General features: G+C 44.8%; 1 long non-coding RNA gene across 1 annotated transcript; it reads right to left on the reverse strand.

The window, feature by feature from the left end:
- Positions 1 to 1,711: 1,711 nt before the first annotated feature.
- Positions 1,712 to 22,369, reverse strand: LOC121057872. Its single transcript, XR_005814001.1, has 6 exons — positions 22,150 to 22,369; positions 16,592 to 16,778; positions 15,258 to 15,451; positions 3,066 to 3,146; positions 1,913 to 2,018; positions 1,712 to 1,832 (listed from the first exon to the last, which is right to left on the reverse strand). It is a non-coding gene; the product is annotated as an uncharacterized LOC121057872 (long non-coding RNA).
- Positions 22,370 to 22,561: the final 192 nt, after the last annotated feature.

Here is a 22,561-nt window from a genome sequence, read left to right on the forward strand (position 1 = left end):
GAAAGGGAAGGCTCGGTCCTGCCCTTTCTGCTTTGCCCTGTCTCCAGAAAGGGAGTCAGGGCCAGGAGAGGTCCTCTCATTCAGCTACAGCTAAGAGGAACGCAGGAATCAGAGTAAAAAGAAGCAAGAAAGAGCCCATCCTTGGGATTGGCCCTCATCTGTTCTAGAAGAATATTTCTATTAAACTGCAGCTATCCTTTCCAGCTGTAATGTATTTCCTCATTACTGTAAACACTCACATGGCATTTGTGATCCAGCCAGAATGACATTGCACAAAGTTGGGTAATGAAATCGCCTCTGATCTCACAAAGCGCAAGGCTCAAGACAAATAAAGTCTGTAAACAGTTCTGCACTTCAGGATGTTTTATGAGCTGGACCATCGTTTACTTAGGGCTAAACCTGAAGAAGTTCATTTCATCTCTTGGAAAAGGCACTGTGCCTGCAGGAGGCTTTGTTTCTCGGGGGGTATTGGCACGGTTACTACAATCAAACTTTCAACTACCTTTTTCCCATTGCTGCTCGCGAGTCCATGTCATTCACTCCACGTTTCCCTCTCTCAGCAATACTTCAGTGATATTTAGAAATGTATATAAATGTCAGCAAGCCTGCAAAAGCCCAAAGGACTCTGCAGGCATGGGTAGGTACGGAGAGCCCTGGGACTGTGTTACACTGGAAGCCAAGCGCAGGGGAAGGGACCGATCGCTCTCCTCCCGGGGTTTCTTGGGTGCTTTAGAGGGCTCCTCAGGGGAGCCTGGCACGAGGCGGTGGCCAGTAATTGATTGTGAGTGATGGCATCTCTCACCGTTATCTCCAGCAGTACTGATCTGATGTGTACAGGTGAAGGGTACAGCTGTGCAGGAGACAGCTCTTGTTTGAAGCTTCCATGTCGCAGTGGGAACCAGAGAGGGGACGTACGTGGGAAGTGATGATGCCATGAGTGGGATCCCTTTCCATTCAGCTTCTGAGATGTCACACATTGGGCTGTGCTCCAGCTGAGGCCAAAAAGCCTTTTGCTCACTACACGAAGGCACATGGCTTTGTGTAGTCGCTTTTCCTTTTGTTAAAAGGAAAAGACTGGCACAGCACCAAAGCGAACCTCCCGTCCTGCAGGCATTCCCAGGGGCTGCTGTGCCCTGTGCTCAGAGCAGGGCTGGCTCATCAGCCCTGTGCAGGCAAGTGAAACTGAAAATCTCACTGCATCCGAACATGCAGTCGTGGCAGGGAGAGACGTCACTGCCAGTTCCCCCAGGGCCACGTGTTGGGAGGTTCACAGGGTTGTGGAAGTGTTGTCTCCTTTCCTGCTGGCTTTGGGAAGGGCCTTTCAGGAGAGAGCCACTGCTGCATCCTATTATGAAGAGTTGTGCCTATAACTGCCCCTAAGTAAGGACAGTGCCAGCAAGACACATCCTGCAATGCTGATTGAGACCAGTGTCATTTAAAAGTAGGTAGACTCACCTGGCAGATTTAACTGGGGCTGGATTGGGCTTGGAGGGCTTGAATAGTGTCATCCCCAGTGTCACACACAGGTCACACCAGCCACAGTTAAAAGCATGGCCTCCAGTCCAAGCAGGCCCAGCTTTCCTTGTTGCCTTGTCTGGCTGAGTTTTGAACATCTCCAGGACTGGAGATCTTTCAGCCTTTCTGGGCCCCTGGTCTGGCATCTGACCATCCTCAAGGTGGACACATTTTCACTATAGCTAGTCAGAATTTCCCATGCTGCAATTTGTGCGTGTTGCTTCTCGCCTATGCATCTCTGAGGTCAGTCTGGCTCTGTCTTCTGCACATCCTCCTCTTAAGAGTCATGGACAGCAATCAGATGTCCACTTTGTCTCCTGAAAAAAACGTTTTTCTCAGCCTTACTCTATTATGTTGACATCTTTTTGTATGGGAAGCCCAAAATTGGCCACAATACCTCCAGTGCTCAAATAGTAACAGCTCTGGGATTCGCATCTGCAGCCCTCGAGTAGCTCCAACTGTGCTGCACTAATTCATCACCTGCCGGCGGGTGTCAGTAGCTCCTGGAATAAAGCAGGAGTCGGAGAACTTTCTCGGCTGGTTCCCCTTTGACAGATTTCAAGCATTCGCTTTTCTCTCATCTGGCTATTTGTAAGGGGTTCACACGTCTATCGCCGCTCCGTTAGAGCTTGTCTTCACTGCTGGAAAGCTTTATTAGTTCAGGACAGCTAGCGCATATCTACTGTTCAGAGGTAAAACCAGAGTGTAAAACAAGCCACGTTAGTTATACCGTGAGGGAAACTCATTAGAGTCAAGCTCAGCAGCAGACTTAGGCTGACTTTATCTTCCTGATGTCTTTACCTCAGGATAGCACAAGCCTTTGTTACTGTCCTGGTTTCAGTTAGGACAGAGTTAATTTTCCTCCTAGTAGCTGGTAGGGTGCTACATTTTGGATTAAGGTGAGAAGAGCACTGATAACATGCTGATGTTTTAATTGTTGCAGAGCAGTGCTTACACCAAGCCAAGGACTTTTCAGCTTCTCGCTCTGTCCTGCCAGCGGGCAGGCTGGGGTGCAGCAGGAGCTGGGAGGGGACAGACCCAGGACTGCTGACCCAAAATGGCCAAAGGGGTATTCCATACCATCTGACAGCATGCTAAACAATATATAGGGGTGGCTGGCCGGGGTGGCGGGGGGAGAGGGAGCCAGAGAGGGAGGGGGGAGGGTGAGCGAACGGCTGTGTGGTGTTTAGCTGCCAGCCGGGTTAAACCACAACAGTTACACAGAAAAAGAGGTGGTAATTTCTTGCAAGACACTAAAGGAATCCTCCTACAGATTTTGGGACAGATCAAAAAATGAGGGGGCTGGAGGATACTGGGAGGAAGAGGGAAGGAGAGGATTCCCCCAGGCAGCTCCAAGAGAGCAAAATACTATTAATTCACAACTTCCCTGGTCTCACCATGAACCCTCTCCTTGGGAAACACCAGAAAGGCCCAAATCCAGTCAGTAAGAGGAAAAAAACTCTTTATAGCAAGGCTGGGACAGGTCTTCCTGAGGTTTACAATCAGTTCTTTCTTGGCCCTTGTACATAACAGGGATAAATGTAAATTACCTGATCATAGCAGACTAGGATTTTCCTAAGCCTTTAGTGAAATTAGGTCCCTCCACCTCCTTGAGCACCAAACCAGAGACACTGGAAAGAGAGCAGGTATTATTGCAAATGATAACCATTCCTCTGGAAGGGGAAAAAATGGTCTTTTGCAAGTCCGAATGAAAAACACAAAGTCCCCAAACCAGCCATCCTTCTGGAAACCTCTGGCCTCAGAATGCACTTTACCACAGATCTATTCTAATTCCAGGAACAACACACTGAGCTGAGGCTTAGACCTCGGGCACATTCGCCTTTTGGCTGAAACAGCAAAGATCTTTAGCTGGAAATGCCTGCTGCTGACAGCCCGCGTGATGGCTGCATCCCAAACACTGCTGGCATAGCTGTAGTGGAAAAAATAAAATACATTTCATTCCCCAATGGTCATGCTGTAATGGCATGAAATTAGAAACTCTAATCAATAGCGCTTTACACAGCATGACTCTCATGTCAAAAGAGCCCATGGTTTAAAAAAGAAGAGTCACAAATAAATATGAAAATCAAGGCTGTGAAGCGTCAGTAATGAAGTATAATTCTGTCAAGCAATCTCATCCAGTGATTCTCTTCACAAAACTTTCACTCACCAAATCCTTCCTTCTCCACACCTCTCTGAACTTCCATCTCCAAATAATTTTCGTGTATTTATTTGCCCTTCGCACATGAAATGTCACTGATTTGAATGTGAGTGACGAAATGGGAAGGGAAGGGAAGGGAAGGGAAGGGAAGGGAAGGGAAGGGAAGGGAAGGGAAGGGAAGGGAAGGGAAGGGAAGGGAAGGGAAGGGAAGGGAAGGGAAGGGAAGGGAAGGGAAGGGAAGGGAAGGGAAGGGAAGGGAAGGGAAGGGAAGGGAAGGGAAGGGAAGGGAAGGGAAGGGAAGGGAAGGGAAGGGAAGGGGACTGTGGTGCAACCCTTGCTCTGCCTCTGATTATTTTTGAATACTTTTACTTCTCTATTGCTTCATTATAGGGCTTTGGAAAAGTTGCCAGCTTGCAACTGTTCACCTCACCAGGGTACAATGTAAGGACAATGACAGCTTCCTTCTGCAACGTACCACTTTGTCAGGACATTGGTACAATGATGATGTGTGTCTGGAGGCCCTCCTTGGCTGGACACCTCCTACACAGGGGCCTCGAAGTTCAGGGAACTGGATTCAAGGGTTCAGGCAGTCCACCTTCACCTTACTTTCCTAATGAATGCATATCAAATCCAGATTATTATTATTATTATTATTATTATTATTATTATAGTAGAAGTCTTAGTTATCCTATTTATATCAAGAATTAAAGGCAGCCATGGTAGGACCCTTATTTTTTGCTTGTACAGGAGACACTTTGCCAGAAAAACCAACAGAGAGGTAAAATATTCAAAAATAATAAGCAGACTGCCAACGAGCATGAAGAACTGACAGCTACAGGGCAATCAGTCTTTCATACAAGTCTTTTGGGAGCCGGTGGCATTTTGTTCAGGGACAGGGATTGGTTTTTCTTCAGCACTTGTTTAAAAACTCCTTTTGCTATGCACTGCTAACATTAGCACAGTTGGCAGGTGGAGAAGAAGTGCCCTGAAAATAGCAAATTCTTGGAGTGTAGATTTTGTTAATTAGACCTTCTTCCTGCACACAGTCCCAGCTCTCCAGAGCTCCTGTGGCAGAGAGGCATAGAGATCAACCAAGTGTTGGATGTTTTCAAGAGGAGAGCAGGCAACAGCTGCCTGACTTCAAGACATAGAAATGAACGTCCTCCAGAAAGACCTGCCTAATCCAAAGGCACAAAAAACCCTTTCGCAGCCTCACGTGATGATCTGCTCAATCTTTGTGAGGGGCATCCCCAGCAATACCATCCAGTTTCTGGGTCCTTTTCCTGATTTTGCCACTGAACCATGTTGCTTTAGTTCACTGAATTACATGCAGCCTTGTCTTTGGCATACAAATGTATGTTTTTCACTTAAGCCAATACTGCTTGAGACCTCAGTTTGGACAAAGCAACTGTGGCTTGCACACCGAGTCCATCCATTTGCTCACAAGTCTTTATGGCACTCAGTGAACTGAAGAACGAAGTCTGTTGGGAGGATAACGCAGGCTTGGCTGCAGTCAGCTTAGCCAAATGGATCTATACTGGAGCTACTTTGCTAGGTTATTTTTCAAACGCAGAGGGACCTCTTCTGGGAACCTTACTTCAAAGGCGCTGCCCTGCTCACCTCACCCTACACAAGACTTCATAGGAGGCAGGTTTTGTACGAGCCCCTCCATACATTTTCTATGCAAAAATTGAAGCCTGGGTGGAATCAATAAAAACAAAACCCTCAACCCTTCCCCTCCAGACATGCTGAATATCAAAAAAGAGAGAGGTGTTTTGGAAAGGGCATGCCTGCTCATGCTTCATGCTGCTGAGGCCAAGCTCTAATCTGCACTGAAACCCCCCAAATAGCTGCTGCATTTCGGGCTGCCTGAAGAAGGTGCTCACAACCCCCACCAGAGCCAGGATGTGGAGGGTCAGGCCCTGCAGAGCAGTCCCCTCACGCCACATTAGATCGCTCGCTCTGTTGGCACAGTTGCCTTCCCTTCAGAGCAGTGAGTTACATCATGCCACGTCTGAAAAGTGGGATAAAAGCCAAAACACATCTCTCCCCAGCCCTCAGTAAAAATGGTGACTTGTGCAATACATGCAAAGCTTTAACTTCAGGAACTTCAAGTCACCAAGCATCTGTTAATCAGCATCGCATCAGTTCCTGGGGATGGTGGGGATGTTAAAGTTATCCTTCTCTCCTGCACATTATACTGGTGAGCACCATTACACACTACCAGGAGACAATTTTACATGTGGCAAAGAATTTTTGATTCCCCAGATATTATTTTAGATCTGGAAACCCAGCTGTTGAATGCAGCTTTTCAGGTTAAACAAAACTTGCAGCCAACACTCCTTCTCACACTATTAATGAAGATAATCTTGCCCTGTCATTGACTTTTTTTTCCAGAAATAGGAGAGGGTTTTTCAAATCTTTTCAGGTTTGCAAAATGATATCTCACTGTATTCCTTTCATCTCATGATGCTGAAAGATGGATCTTTTTCTCTTATGGCTAGATGTACTTCTATACATCAGCAGCAAACCATGAAAGGGAATCAGGTTTAAGGAAAGAAAAAAATAATAAAGAATTTGGAGTGTTAACATTTACTTGGGCTTGTCTGGACTTTGTCAGCATTGAATTCCAACACGATTGACCAGACTGAATGAACATTACACAGAAGAGACAAAATAACAAGCTTTCTGTATGAAGAAAGGCTGCTAGGCAGAGGAAGAGATCACATTCTTCCATATGGCATTGGTGGATAGGATAAGAAGTTGGAGATCTCAAGAGCAGCCTGGAACAGAGATAGGCTGGATGGGGAAAAAGCTTCCTGTACCAGAACTGGCTGTTGGGATACGCTGTCGGATATCAGAGTTTAAAGAACAAAGTGGGCAAACATGACAGCCATGAAGCTGATCCTTCCCTGGAAGAAGATGGTCTGGAAAACCTCCTGGGGTCCCATTCACAGTTTCTGGTTTCTAGAAAAAACACAGATAAACTGCAAGCTACAGAAAAAGGCAGCAGTCTGCCTGAGCAATTCTTCCTCCTGAACTGCAGTGAAGGCACAATTCATAGCCTGTTTTTTCATTTCCACAAATCTTAATTGTTCACATAATAATCGCAGAAGTATTTAATAATACAAAGCATATGGGCCAGATGTTCAACTGGTGTAAATCAATAGCACTCGAGAAGCTTCAGTGGTGCTGCACTGGCGTAATCATTTGAAGATCTGGTGCTGTGTTTTTAAGGTGGCTCTCAGGATTTTAGTACCTTCTTACTGCTGCCACTAAAACCAAGTCACAGTTTACTGCCTGTATACAAATAGCCACCCCCCACCAAATGCTAAGATTCTAAGATAAAAAACCTAAAACTAAAAATACAATGACTTAAGGTTGCTTAAAAACAATGACTTGACCTCTGTTGGCCACCGTCACAAATTTTAACATGGCCACTTACTTTTCCACTTGATCTTAACCTAACTTACGTAGAGACAGCCAGCGTTCCCTAACCAAATGCTCATCCAATGCCTTGTTTTAGTCTCATCAGCCAGTGTGCGAGCTCTGCTTTATTTGCTTCCCACCGTAACAAAAAAAAAAAAAAAGGAAAAAGAAAAAGCTTTTAATTCACTTCCTCCTGGGAGTTTCTGTGATGCTCATTGATCTACTCCATGAGTACTTCACAAACACTAATGGATCTAGTGAGACTCTCCACTAATCTCCTTCTGCAACTTGGCACCAAACTGCTCACTTCTGATGCTGTCTCCTTTTACAGTTGTTTTTTCTTTGCTACCTGTTTCAAAGTCACCCCAGGCCTCATTAATTGTTCATACTTTGTCCCTAGAAAATTTTCCTGTTAATCTTTCCAGTAACATGTTGGATACTGATGTGAAATAGACTTTAATTTACAGTCTTTCACACTTGCAAAGATACTATTTGAACTGATTGTGGTGTTACCAGTTGCACATGGATACACATAATTGAACTGAAAAGCTTTGCAAGACATGTATTCATTGGACTTCTGATCTCATTTGTTAGACCGCCTTAGGGAACGGGCAGTTTCCACTCCTCAATTTATGAAAACTGGTCATAGTTACTTAAATGGAATAAAATAAATCCTGGGGCATGTGTCCCTCCTGGAAACTGGGTTGACAATTGTGCCCAGAAGAGAATTAAACTGCTCAGTGCCAGGATGGTATCAAGCAAAAAAAATATATAGCAGAAAGTCAAGGTAAAGTTTTTTGTGGAGGTTCCCAGGTTAATTTTCATTCTGCTAATGTGACTCCCTGGTTGAGCTTCTTGCAGTTTTCAATAAATTGTATGGAGACTATGCTAATGAGACTGTCTGCTGTAGTTGAAAATAACCTACCCTTGTGCTAATTATAACTCGGGCCAAGCATTGACCTACTCCACTTCCACAACCAGGGCTAGATTTTCAGCTTTCATCAACACCTGAGTTTTTGGACGAGCTGCACACCAGCACAGCCGGGCTCTTTTGGCAGCACAGCGCAGGGAGAAGGAAGTCCACTGACAACCTGACCCCAACTGTCTGCCCTTGAAATGCTGGTCCTGAAGCCTGGTCAGGAAATCTTCTTTCTTTTCTTCCACACAGCAAGCAACTTACCATTTTTTCCCCTTCCCTTTACAGAAATTCCAATATCTGTGAATTAAAGTGGTTGCCTCTAGACTCAAGCAACCGAAGTTGAGGTCCCCATTGCCCGTGCCTCCCTGTGGACCACAAGCTCATCTAGGTGTCCTGTTCCAGTACCCAGTACTGGGAGGGCTGGGGAACTGGGACTGTGCACCCACGTGAGACACTGCAGTAAGAACTCAGACTGAGAACCCAACTGGCCTTCATTAAGAGGGCTGAGAGTACAAACATCCTTCAAGGACAGTCTCTGTCATGCCGAACAGCTTCCTACATCTCCTTGCTAATGTTCTTTCTTGAAGGATTTTATGCCAAGTACCCTCTGAAGTCAAGCAACTATGCTGGTACAAGATTTTTTTTTCCCAACTACTGCTATTACAGACAAGCAGACTGAGGAACTGGTCCCCAAACTGTCTCTGGTTATGAAGGTAACTGCCAGTTCAGATCGAGCCACAGGAAAGCATTTTTCTTTTACTGATATCATCTACTTGGGGTGAGACTCACCCCTCTGGAGTACATTTGTGCATCCCTTGTACTGGAGCTGAAAAGTGCCCAAACACTGCTGAGTTCTGGTTCGCCCCTGGGACACAAACATCTTTATCATCCAGTCCCAACCTTTCAGAAAAGATTATAGCTTATCTGTGTTGTAGCTAGAAATGGCCTAATCTTCAGTGGTTGTGAACTTTTTTTTTTTTTAATTATTGTTAAGGAGGTTACAAACAAAAAAGAGTTTGTTTGCCATTCCTGCCAGTCAGTGCCTGACCCCTGGAGATAAGAAGGTGACATCTCTGCTCCAAGTTGGCACAGTAGCAGAGCCATGTAGCCTCCTTCTCTTCTCCTAAAGAGATGAGGCGGTTTATCTATACCTGAAGAACTTGGTCTGAAAGCTGGCCAGGGCCTTGTGTGTTATAGTTCTGCCCTCTCTTTCTGTTGGTTTGTTCTTCTCGTGCAAGCACCCCATTTCTATCTAACATGCCCAGCAAGAAACGCACAGAGTGACCTTCTGGAGTGCTGAGAATCTGGTCCTTGCTATCACTTAGCAGCTGCCACAGCTATTAACGTGCTGCTGTATGAGAACACTAGTGTGGATTTATGAGATTATCCTAAATCCAAGCTGCACATTTCTTAATTATCAGTATTCTTCCCCTGGACGAGAAACATTTGCATAATTTCCCAGCAGTAGAAAGCAGCAAAATCAAAACAATAAACGAAAAGATGCACCAATTCATCACTAAACTGCATGTATATTTGCTGGCATTGTTCATTTTCTTGCATATCTAATAGAGACATCAAGGAAGAGCAGATCCTCAATTTGGCTTACATGGAACCCCGCCGACTAGCGATAGCTGAAGTGCTGGCCCCACGTTAGTATGTTTATTCCATGAGTTTTTCATGGAGCCCAGATAGTTTTGGCACAGAATACCAATTCAGACGGTGATCCTGCAAATATTTAAGCAGTGAATATTGTTGCTGCTACAGGCAGAGTTGTTGGCACCAGTGAGACAGCTCACAGCAGTGGAGTGAGCCAGGGGATAGAGAATTTTTTAATCTAAGGTCTTACAGAGCAAATACATTTACCATTTGTTTTTTAACGATACAAGAATGCATATCACAGTCAGCACATTCCCCAAGCACAAGCAAGGGAAAAGTGCTAGTGACAGGCTCCTGAGTTTAACAGAAGAGGAAACAAGCGATGGGATTTGCACCGGGACTCGGATGACTTCATCTTGGGTTTAATCCTCCACCAGACTTGTACTGTGGTGTCCTGGGGTGCACACACATCCTGCTCTGCCACGGAGCTCCCTGGGAGGTGGGTGGTGGTGAGCAGCCTGTGCTGTTCTCAGCCATGTTACCTGGAGACAGAAGATCTCCAGCCATGACTTCAAGGGTCCTCCTTCTGATGGCCACGTTTGCAAATGGGAATTAGGAACCTAAAACACTTAAGTGCTTTAATCCAGCATCATTTAATTGCTTCCTATTAAAAGACTATGACTGTAAACCACTTTTTAATCACTCTTCAGCTGGTCCAGCTGCCCATGTGAAAAATAAAGACTTCTTTTGACCCTGTCTTGTCTATGTTTGTGAATGGTTCAAATAGTTACCATCCTGGCACCATATAACTCAAAACACCATTGCCCCAGTGATGTATTTTGACAGGACACCATTCTCAGCGCTGTACGATATCAGGGGAATGACAGGTTCTTGTGGTGTACATCAGCAGGAAGATGACACTCAGCTTTTGTGGTTTAAGGGCTCCCAGATACATCACGGAAAGTGCTGTCTTATCTCAGGAGCCTGAGGGCAGGCACAAGGTGTTTTTGTCAAAATAAAACAGAAAATCTGGGTGGATTTTGCATCTGACTGTCCCAGGATGACAACTATGGACAGGGGGCCATAGGAACATCTTCTTATGGTAGGTAGGGATTAGGTTTCCTCATCACTTCATTTCAGCCCAAAAGCGTGTTCCTAAAGCTATCCTTGCAGGATTTAACCTTTTGCTTAATTTTTACCATACGCATGAATCCCATGGACTTTTAGTGGATTTGCATGTGTTTAATTTTAAGCATGTTTGTTGCCACTATACTTAAGGATGGTAATCTGGATTTTATAATGCTGATCTTAGTTCTGTACACTCAAAAGGAAAGGAAATAGGGAAGTAATTCAGTAAAGAGCAGCAAAGAGGAAAGACTGATTTGTGAAGAAAGGACAAGTGGTCACTACCTGACATTTTTCATATCCCACTGATATCAGAGGAGCTAACTGCAGCACACATTAAACATACCAGAGGTGTAGAGTTATAGAAGCTCCACCAGTCCCTTAAGAGCAAGTGAAAGCACAGCTTGTGACAAACTGCAAAGGAGGAGCTGCAAGAGGACATGTACCTTTGTAAGGTCCCGAAGTGGACGTGAGACAGAGATGACCCCAGTGAGATGTCCTGGGTTTACACACAAAAAAATGTAGATTTCTAAGAGGACCTGATGAAGGCATTGTAGGGTTACCCCATATCCTTAAAGGCAGATTTCCTGTTTTGGAGCATCATGATGAGTGGAGTAAGCATGGCAGGGTTATAATTTACCCAAGCTGGAAAAGGAGTCTTGGCCAGAGCTGGAAGTCCTCATTCCTAATTTCAACATTCAACTACTAGGTCAGGCTTTCTTCCATAGATTTAAAGCCTGACACAGGCTCCCATGCTGTGCTACATACAATATGATCAGTACATTCAACAGGTTGCTATAAATTAAGTATCAATAATAATTTCACAGGCAACACTATCTTTTTTTCAGCAAAGTATACTTCCTTAAAATACACCAGCAGCATCAAATGTAACTATATTTAATTTCATGCTGAAGAGTCTGTGAATATTCATTTTAAAATAGTCACCAAGAGCCTAATTTTAATTTGTGTGATGTTTCTGCTAATACCAATGCCTACATAAAATATCCGTTAAAAAGCCTTAAGAATATTAACAGGGAATTCTTACAGAAATGCACTAGAGTTTTATGTTTTGAATTACCATTACAGGCTTTTTGGTTTAACTCATGTTAAACAGATTTCATTATTAACAAGAATGTGTGCAAATTAAAACAAGCCCATTAGAATCTAAAATTCCATGCTAAAAAGATTAGGGACATTTGAGTTATTCTTTTCTGAAGCAATAAATGTAATAAAGAGTGATAGGGAGTAAAAACCAATATTACAAATGCACACAAAATCAACAGTGGTTAGACAATGGTGAGGAGCTTTTGATGTATTTCAGAATAACCTGCTCTACACAAGGAATCATCTTGCTCACGATTTTGTTCCCTACAACATTGACACTGCATTTATGAAGTCTTTGTCACAGATCTGCAACTGCCTGTAGGGTGCTACCACTTCTGGGATGTCCCTGCAGGCACCAGCTCTGGATGTCCCCACAGGCACCAGTTCTGTTTAGCGGGCCTGGAGGCCTCAGAAACGCTGACCAAAGGCTGTGGTGGGTCTCACTTCATCCTCCCCTCTGCTCTCTACTCGCCTGAAACCGCTGAGGATGGAAGTGAAGGTGTAAATTTGAGCCTTTACCGTGATCCAGCACAAGGCTGGCTCTGTGACAGGATATGAACAGGGCTTGACTTGGTGCTCACGTCTGGGTTTCACCCTGCACAACAGAAATTAGACTGCTCAGCAGCTTCTCAGAGCCAGGCTCGCTGCGTGCACCTCACAGCCTCAGGCTGGGCCTCTGGAAGGACGTCTTTGCTCCAGCACTGAAATACAGACAGGGTGAAGTTCATGCTGAGGTTTAAGGGGCAGTTGAGTGACTTCACACAGAAGTGAGGCCCTGGAAAATGTACTTTTACTTCATCTGCTTTCAGATGCTTTGGCTCCCAGCTCCTCTATTGATCTCCTCTTCTAAATAACCCTCAGTTCAATACAGTCATCAATGAAAAGTCTGCTACTCTAATAAATCACATGAATATTTACACTGCCTTGTGTAAAATACATCTTTTGACATATTGGGTGCTTTATGTCCCTGTTCCCTGTCTCGTTATCTCTGTCCTTCTCTTTACCTATTGCTGGGGTGGCAGGGGGGACCCTGACCCTTTCCTCGGCTCCAGTGAGCTGCTGTGAATTATCTATGTTAAAACACTCTTCTGTCAAGCTGCCAAATCTTTTGCATTAATCCTGAAAATTACAATTAATGAGTGCTAAGAGGATCTTTCCACCTTTGTATATGGCTCTATTCAGTTGTAATGATCCCTGCTTCTCTGCCAGCTTCTGGAAGCCTCTTGTGGTCATGGCTTTTGGCTCTCAGGCAGGGCAATGTACTTGCAGGAGGCAGTTTGGCTGGTGGCAGCAGGGCTTCTGCCTTTTCTTGACTGATATCCTGTCCTCAAAGATGGTCTTCACTGATGACTGGGGAGATTTATGTTAATGGGAGCCCATGACCACCAGAGCGTGGAATGTTCCCCCTGTGCAAAACATCACATCATCATTTCAGGCATTTTGAAGTCATTATTGCTGTGATCTGCTATGAGGTGAAGCACAGGGCTGGGAATCAGGTTGTCACAGGTCTACAACCCCACTTTGACAAGGACTTGAAATAGCCTTAGGCTCTGGGATTCAATTTCCCAAACTTTTAATGTGTCTACCAAGATTCAGTTCCCTGGGGACTACCAACAAAGTAAAAATACGGTATTTTTAGTTATTAAGAACCAGAATTCAGAATCTCATTGACATGAAAATAAAACACCTTTAAGTATAAACTAGAGATCCCTAAATCAGGCATGAATCAGTTCATCCCCTGCCTGTGCATACTGATCCACTTGCAATTTCTACGATTTGGAAGGAGATCTGTTAATTTTTGTTTAAGCACAGACTGGTTGCCATTTTCTCATGACAATCCTGCTCCCACTTTGAGCTGCTGAGTGGCTCCAGGAAGGGTTTCTGTTTTTGTTGTTGTTGCTGTTTTGTTTTCTCTACGTGAGCAGCAAGAAGCTTGATGGGTGCGCAACCTACAGTAAGCAGTAACTAAGTTATGTTACCATTGGCAGTCACTGACTCTGTTTAACTCAGCACTCAGACAGAAGCTAAAGCATCTCCTACAACTCAATGGGTTGCTAAGTCTTGTGCTCCTACTTTCACAAACCTCTTCATTGACATTTCCTCTTCAGGACTATTTATCTGACACACACAATCCTTTTTTTTTTCCTCTGTGTGTTCACTTGACTCTAGTCTGAATTTATACAAGCCACTTCACCATGAATAGAGCATTTGTGCATTTCCAGTTTTTCTGTCCCAGAAATAACCCTGCAGAAATCACTAGAACTACAGTAAGGGAAAAAAGCAAGGGATGTCACTGGAGGAACAAGCCTTCTTTCTTCATTTCCTTAGAGACGAAATGTTAGATAACTGCTTCCCTGAATTAATAATTTCCACTCTCTTCAGTGGAGTTATTTCCCATTTGAACCAGTAATGAATTTAACCTGCAATTCCTATGTTTAATCTATAAATTCAGCTAGTAGTAGCTCCATGAAGTAAAGCACTTTCTCACTTTTAAATGTCAGAGAATGCAAACAGAATGAGAAGGTTAGAGTAGCCCAAGTGTGTACTACCCCCGAGCAGACACCTCTCTGGAATTACCTCTATCTGTACAGGCAGGTACCTACAGACAGACAGGGATCTGCGTGGGACAGGGTTAACAGGATTAGCTAGGCAATCGGCAATGCAGAGCTGGTCAGAAGTGCATGTCCTCATACCACGCATTCACACAATTTCAAGCACTTAATGGACTTCTCATCTCAGCTGGGGACTAGAGCTGCTGCTGTCACATAAAACTGTAATGATTTCAAGGCAAAGGGAGACATTTCACAGCAGTTATTGCTGACATTAGAAATGTCAGGTATGTCCATACACCACAAGCAGTGCTGCGCACAGCCCCCCGGCGGCTCTGCTACCAAAAGCCCTACAGCAGTGCTGGCCCACTGCTCTGCCTGAGCATGACAGCTCTCAGCTGTGCCTGCACCATCACACCACTGCCCAGAACAGCTTAGATTTAGATTGGCCATGTCCTGCTGTGTCTCGTGTGATGCTTGCAGACCTACCTGGCCCTATTCTATCCCAAATCTTGTACAGCTAAGGTAGGCTTTGGTAAGAAGATGTCCATTGTCAGGCCAGTGAACCTTCCTGTTTGAACCATGAGTAATGCCTTCAGAGCTCCGGGTTTACCTGAAGCAGATGTTTTTGTTTGCATTTGGCATCAGTGAGATCCCATTAGTAACGTCATCTGTTGGGGTCAAAAATGCATGCTAGAAGAGCTGAATGGTTATAGTGAAGTGTGGGAGTAGCAGTATTCTAAGAGGTTTGCTTTCCAAAGACTTAATACCAGGTCTGCATGGGAAATAGGTGGGATGGTGTACAAACAAAACATGTGGGTTTGGGGAAGAGGCAGGGAAGAGAGCAGCAGTATCTTACCTGTACAAAGGTAGTGGGGCTCATCTCAAAGAAATCCTGCGCCACTGTAAGATGTGTTTTGTGCAACTTCATCTCAGTGACACAGCTTTTCTTGGGTGGAGATCTCAGATGTGCAGTGGCTTTGTTGCGCGCTGTAGGCCAGATGAGAAGAAGAGGCAGAGGAGAACACAACATCCATTTGAAACTGCTGCACCCTGGGAAGAGGTACAGGATTCAGCCAGCAGCTCGTGAGTGCAAGAAGTGGTACGGCTATGGGATACAGTGTGACCACAAGGTGGGTGATGGATTTAACACGTTCTTTGATGCAAGAGATCCCCTCAACCCTCATCACTGATGCCTAGTATCAGGAGGATAACAGTGCAGTCTGTAAGATCACCGGCCACCTCTAGCTCCCGGCACTAACTGTTTGAGTTGGTGGTAATTCTTCCTCTGACAGGGCAAAAATGACTCCTTCCTTTGAACACACTGGAAAGGCACTTGTGGATGGATATGATGCTGGGATAGTAGTGCTAATAAAATCAGCAGAGAAGCAGCAGTTAGCAGCTAGGAAGGCAAAGAAGCAGTTTTTTCAGGAACACATAGGCTCCTGCTTTGATGTTGCATTCAAGCCAAAGCAAGGGCATGTTTTAAATTCCCAATAATTCAAGTTTCTTTTTAAGTTCCCAAGCCTGGCTGAGCTCTTAAAGACAAGAGATCTTGCTCCTGGGGTTGGCTTTCCCAGGCAATCACAGCTCTGCTCAGAATACTATTTAAATACCAATTATTGTAATTCTCGGCAGAAATATTACAGGCATTCAGATTTTTTTTTTTCTTAACAGCCAAAGGGAGACATTTCCAGCATCTATCAAACCTCTTTTATTTTAATCCACATTAAAATTTCTTTCCAGAAGGACTGGGCAATAGAGCATAATTTATCATTACAGTTCAAAGATTTGTCATGGCAGAGCCTGCTGTCTCATGCCAAGCCAACCTGTCTGGTGTAACCTTTTGGGGGCAAAGAGGGCTGGCTGGAGAGCAAAGGGTATTGAGGCTAACAAGTCATGGAGATTAGATAGGTGGGAAGCAGCAGAAGCAGTATCTCATGCTTCCCTGCAGGGAGCAAATCCCCCCTCTCCTGCACTGTGGAGGACATTCCCAAATCTTTCTCTGATTTTGTCCTGGAAGCCAGCAGCCAGGACACAGCTTGAGACACAGCTGGCAGCCAGCACGAAGTTGCACCAGTGAAAAACTCCTGCGTGACAGCGGAGCACTACTTGCTGATGGTCACCCTTCCTGCAGGCCTTGGCAGCCCTCCTGCTCACCCTGACCGAGAGAAGAACAGAATTAGTTCGTACCTTTGCTATTCAGACGTGGGATCTCAACAGACATCTTCAGGAGGGTGATTAGGACTCCTGCTGCCAAGAGCCATCATGCGGCACGACAGGACTGCTCCAAAGCTGTCATTTTTATTTCCTTTAACGGTTGCTGTCAAATCAGGGTAATTGCAATGAATGTCCTGGCATGAACATCAAGTCAGGGGTTCTGCAACAGAAGTTTTAGTTCCCTTATTAATGGCCAGTGCTAGGAAAAAGAGAAAAGTAGATGCTAGAGAAGAGCTGTCATGTTATAGATACCCACTTGTGGCTCATTGCTCAGTCCAGGTGATGCCTTGCAAATGGGGCAGGACAGAACAGCCGGGGGGGCAGCAAAGGGATCTCCTTGGCTCCTTGTACACAGGCCCGAGGAGCTGCTGGCTTCCCACCCCAGCGTGACCCAGGTGTCCTAAGGAAACAGGGTTTGTGACATTGAGCCTTGCACCTAGCCTGCTTTCATTGCCTCTTCCCCCAAAGAGTTTGAGCCAGGCACCTGATTTCAACCATAGCTGGCAGGGAGGCAGGGCTTAAATATAAAGCTCCTGTGGCTTTGGGGGAAGCAGGGTGATGGTGAGACCCCCACGTTTCAGCCCTGCAAGGGAAATCAGCAGTGTGAGGGACCCAGTGGGGCTGCCAAGTGTGTCAGTGGGACAGGGAGCGGGGCTGAGCACGGGGAGCACTGGTCTTAGAAGGACGGAAAGGGCTTCCAAGCACTGTATTATCATCCCAGGTATTCACAGCAGTGTTGGGGAGAGCAGGGGACACAAATTACTTGCTAATGCAACAACTTGCTATACTAACAGTGGTCAAAACTGGTAAACGATAGTCCTGCTCCTGTGGGGCCTGAAACCCCATGGGCAACCCCCCACAGTGCCAGGGAGCTGGCACCCACACCCCCAGCGCATCCCAAGACAGCAGAATCTATAGCTCAAGTTAAGCTAAAAGCTGTCTCCTTTCCTTCCTCTTCTTTCTTCAGCTGCACTCATTGTAAACTGAGCACAGCTGTGGTTCTGGCCCTCAGACTGTATAGGAGCTATAGCAAAGTGTTTAATGTATTCTTAGCTTTTAAAATACTATTCATCAGCTGCAATCAAAGGAGAGAGCCAGCATCATGTTGCCAGCCAAATTAATCACAGCTCCCCCATTCCCCCCTTCCACACACAGTCACGTTGTGTGCAGCAGTGGTGGTCTCGAGACCACAGTTTAGCAGACATTGGAAAAGGCCAAGGTGGTAAATGTAAATCCTGGCTGCTCTTAATCATGTTCGTAATGACCATATCATCAATCATAGGCCTTCTCAAGTGCTCAGCAACCACAGCCCAAGGGTATATTTTTCAAAGAATTCAATTCAGTGAGGTCTCTCAAAAAGCTGGGTCACCATTATTCCCACTCACTCAGGAGGAGGATTGCTTTTGACTGTCTGGCACTGACGGTGCAAGTAAACTCAGCATCTCCCCCAAAAGTCTGCATGCAAAGTCAGTCAAATTTATGCAACACGAAATTTCAATGAGCTTTAGAAGAAAACAAGCTGAAGAAAAACAAAAGATGCCAGTCGAACAAATTGGGAAAAACTGCATTTCTGTCATTTCACTGCTCTCAGTATTTCTCACTGGGGACACGGTCAAAACACTTAAAAAAATCAGGCTTTCAACGTTGGAATGTTGAGAAATAATGAGTATTTTAGTGGTTACAGATTTCTCCACAGACCTCTGAAGGACTCAAGACCTGGCTAGACACAGAACATGGAGGTCCTTATGTGAAACAAGCCACACACAAGTAATACACAGGTGATAAACATCCTGAATTCTCAGAAGTGTTACAAAACAAGCCACATGCAAGTCACCCAACCTGCTCATTTCCCACCTGAGTGACAAAGCATTCGGCACAGCAACAACATCATGCCCTAGAGCAAAGCCAATCGCAAAAGCCCATCCATGAAAATATTAAAGACATTTGGTGCTTTTTCTAAATTCCAGTTGTGCAGTGTTATAATAACGATTACATTTCACACCCAACACAGAACTGAATCAGACCTGTTTGATTCCACTGGAAGAGCTGATGGAAGCTTTAACACTTTGAGGAGAGTTCAAGACGATTTTACGGAAGTGTGCCTTGGGGAAATTGAAATGTCAAGCATAATTTGGCACTTGAAACATGAAGGAGAGAGGCTTTTCATTTGTTTTCATCTGCATCTTCCCCTCCTCTGAACTGTACATGCTCCATTTCCCGCTCTTTCTGTAGCTTTCATTAGGCAACACTGAAATCTGCTGGATTTGAGGAATCTCCAAGGATAAACAAGTATCTGGCATTAACCTGCTCTGTAAAAGTCAATTTGACATGTCTCACTATTCTTCCCTTCTTGTTAGGCAAACTAGTCCAAAACAAGCTTTTCCCCTGATATCTATCTTTTCCCATACATTCATCTGATTCTTCATGTAAGACTAGAGGATTACTGCTCACTACTCTAATTCTAAATAGCTGTGGGTTCACTTGGAAAAAAAAATTAGGCTTTTGATCTAGGTTTCAATCTCAGCCCTGGTCTCTGGGGCCAGAGGGACTCAATCCTGCAGAAGTGCTGCTCCAGCTGGGTCTCAGCGGACGTCTGCCTACTTCCAAAGTGCTTGAATCCACAAACAGGTCCCCCAGCAGGACAGCACAGGGCAGGCAGAAAGACCAGAAAATTCATGTGTTTGCCCTCCCACTAAAATAGAAGTGCTCTCATAGCTGTCAGCATGAGCAGTAACAAAACGAGTTGGCAAGCAAGCCTCTGCTAGGTGCAGATCCTGGGAATGCTGATAATGTGTTCTTGGGAGATAAATTTTTAATTCTCCCCATCATCTAAGCAATTTCTGGTGAGACAGAGCACAGATCCCCACTGTACTCTGAATTCTTCCCACAGGGATTTTCCATGAGGCAATGCCTATTTGATATATGTGGAATTTCTTGTGGCAGCTGAACAGTTTTGACTAAGATTCACTTGAAAAAAAGTCAAAAGAGATTTCAATAACATAGAAACATGTTGATTTCTGATACCATAGTGGCTTCTCATTGCCTGGCCATTTTAACCTAAAATAAGAAATGCAGAGTCACACAAATATGAAACATTTCGACATCGTAAAGGGTTTCAATCCATTTGAACCATGGTTTTAGTTTAGAAGGCTTTGGACTGTCATTTTTCAGGAAACTGTTTAAAATATTCCAACATCTTATCATGAGGAAAAAGGGGGCTTTTCAGAATTGTATACAAACCAAAAAATAAAAAAAAATACAGTTACTAAAAACTTCGAAAGTAACCTTAAGTGACCAATACCATATCCATCTTTGACAAGGAGCTGGAAAGTACAGCACATTTAGTGTGAAACTCTGGCTGAGTTTTGCCTAGAAACAGAGGCAGTAAAATCAGCAAAATTTTCCTTTCCGCTCAACAGGGTAATTTTAAGCAGTGTCACACAAATGTCCCCTTGAAAAGTCCCTTGAGAGGCCCTTCTCGTCTGTGGATGCTTTCTCAATCAAATGCATGGTGGCTTTGTGTGGCCCCAGCTACCAGAGTGAATTGTTTCCCATTTTGCTGGATGCGGAGGCCTTACACCGATGGCTAATTTCTGTCAAAGAAAGCGGACTGGATTTGAACCAAAATCCATTGATTTTGCACCACTGCTTCACACTAGCCCTGCCACCAGAATGAAAGCATGGCAAATGAAACTGTGCCACCATGGTCCTCTCCTGGCTGGGGACGAGACAGGGCCGTCCCACTGCCATCCTGCAGGCCACTGCCAGGCCAGGAATGCTCGGGGTGGTGTGTGCCAGGCTGAAACCCCAAACCCGGGCTTCACACCTCATCCTGCCGCAGCCTGCCTCGGGCAGCCCACTTCAGAAGCAGCTCAGAGAAACCCTGAGCATTGCTCAAGTCCTGCTGAGGCTGATGTTTCTGGAAATCAGCAACATGCGGAGCCAGCAGCAATGACTTAGCACGGACCCCTGGCGGGTTTGAGAAATGCCTGTGAGAAGCCATCTGTGGGACAGAGAGAAATGGAAGGATTTGAGGCCCCTGCGCTGCTTCACCTGACACCAGCCGCCCTGCCATGGTTTCCTGCCTGGTGGGGAAAAGCGTTTCTCTCAGCAAGGCAGCAGGTTGTTTTACACAAGTAAAAAGTCTTTGGGGTGTCGTTGGCAGGCACAGCCCTGGATGCAGCACTTCATGGCTGTCTTGTGAGAGGTAGAAAATACAACCCACTTCACTGGTTAAGGAGTGTATTCCTCCTCGTGGGTGGATAAGATATCTCTCAAGTGAATGGCTCTCGTATTTATTATGTCAGATTATACCACTTGAGTTACTGGTTCTGATTATAACAAAACTGGAAAAACAACCACTTACTAGATATTAATTTTATCTTACAGATTCTATTGTAAATGTGATACAGGCCGCTATGTATACTACAATCCTTAAAATAGCTCCATCTAAATGCAAATGTGGACCTCTGCCTAACACAGAGCTGAAAGCCTTCCCATTAACACACCAAGAGATAGGGGAATTAATTTAATGCTTAAAAATTCTCAGGGATAAGACGAGTTTCTTCTGTTCATATCTAGCATCATTTTCGCTTCATGACCAAAGCACCCATAGTACGATAATTTTTACCTTTTTTAAGCTTACCGAGGGAAAAGGCAGTGCAATCTCTCTCTGGAAATGACTCGCTCAACTCTACAGACCAAAGTGTAGGTATGTTTACACTTGGTAAGGAATGCCCAGGGAAAGATGAAAGATGAAGATGGCTACAGTGCAGGAAGGCTGTTGGGAAACAATTACTCATCTTTGCAAACTAACCAAAAGCAGAGATAGTGTTTGACAGCATTCATCTCTCACCAGCATTTTCAATACCTGCTCCTCTAAGCACATCAAACACCGAGCGTCTCACACTATCTACCGTACATGCGTACACAGAGTGTGAGATACCAATTTCTCATTGGAGGACTTCAGTGATCACTCAGGGGCACGTGGAAGTCACTGCCTCTAAGACAGTTACTATATACACTGCATATACAGATATACATGGCCTGGAAAGCAAAACACAGCTCTGTCTCAGAGAAAGCCCCAGCATAAGCACAACTGCCTTGGAGCCAAGAGCTTGTGGTGCTCAACAACCTCCCTTGCAGCTTCCAGGTTGAGGGTAAGGCAGGAAAGAGGGGAAGGATGTCAGTCTGGCTGTTCTGTGAAATGTAAATGTGCCATGGGGAACTATTCTCTGCAAACACGTCTCTGTTTTGGTTCCCAGGTGCCAGGCAGCAGCCGGCAGAAAGCCGACACGCAGGCAACTTCCCTGCCTTCTGCTCCATTCTGGGAATTAAACTCTTAAAAGTAGCTATAATCACTTATACCAAAAAGCACATAATCAAGTTGTATAAATACTGAAGAAAAGAGCACATTTGCCATGCACTAACTACGTTTGTTAATCTTGGTGTCTTTTCACCAGAATCCACAGAATCCGAAGTTGCTCTGCAATAGTATTTTCAGAAAAAAGATAGAAGAGTCATGGACTTACTTGAACATGCGTATCGTCAGGAAGAAACATCCACCTCATAACCACACCAGGAATATCTGGAACAGACATCTTTGAATCCATGAGATTAGAAACCACCACATCCAGACGTAGAAACATGATCATGCAAAATCTGGACAAGCAAAAGAAATACTCAGATCACTTCCCACAGATTTTCACTCTGAAATATGTTCCTGTTCTCAGAATCATTTCAGAAACACAAACTTATTAATGACAATTTGGTTGTGTTGATGTGAATGGTAAGTTTTTGTTGTGCTGACAAAGAACCAGTACATTTACTTCTGGATTTGGCCTCACACATCACAGGTGGACCCAACCCCCAAAAAACCTCTAGCAGGGGACTTAGGACAAGGAGTTTCTGCTCTCTAAGGCGTGTTTTATACCACACAGCACT

This window comes from Cygnus olor, chromosome 20, assembly GCF_009769625.2.
Source record: "Cygnus olor isolate bCygOlo1 chromosome 20, bCygOlo1.pri.v2, whole genome shotgun sequence".
Taxonomy (NCBI): domain Eukaryota; kingdom Metazoa; phylum Chordata; class Aves; order Anseriformes; family Anatidae; genus Cygnus; species Cygnus olor.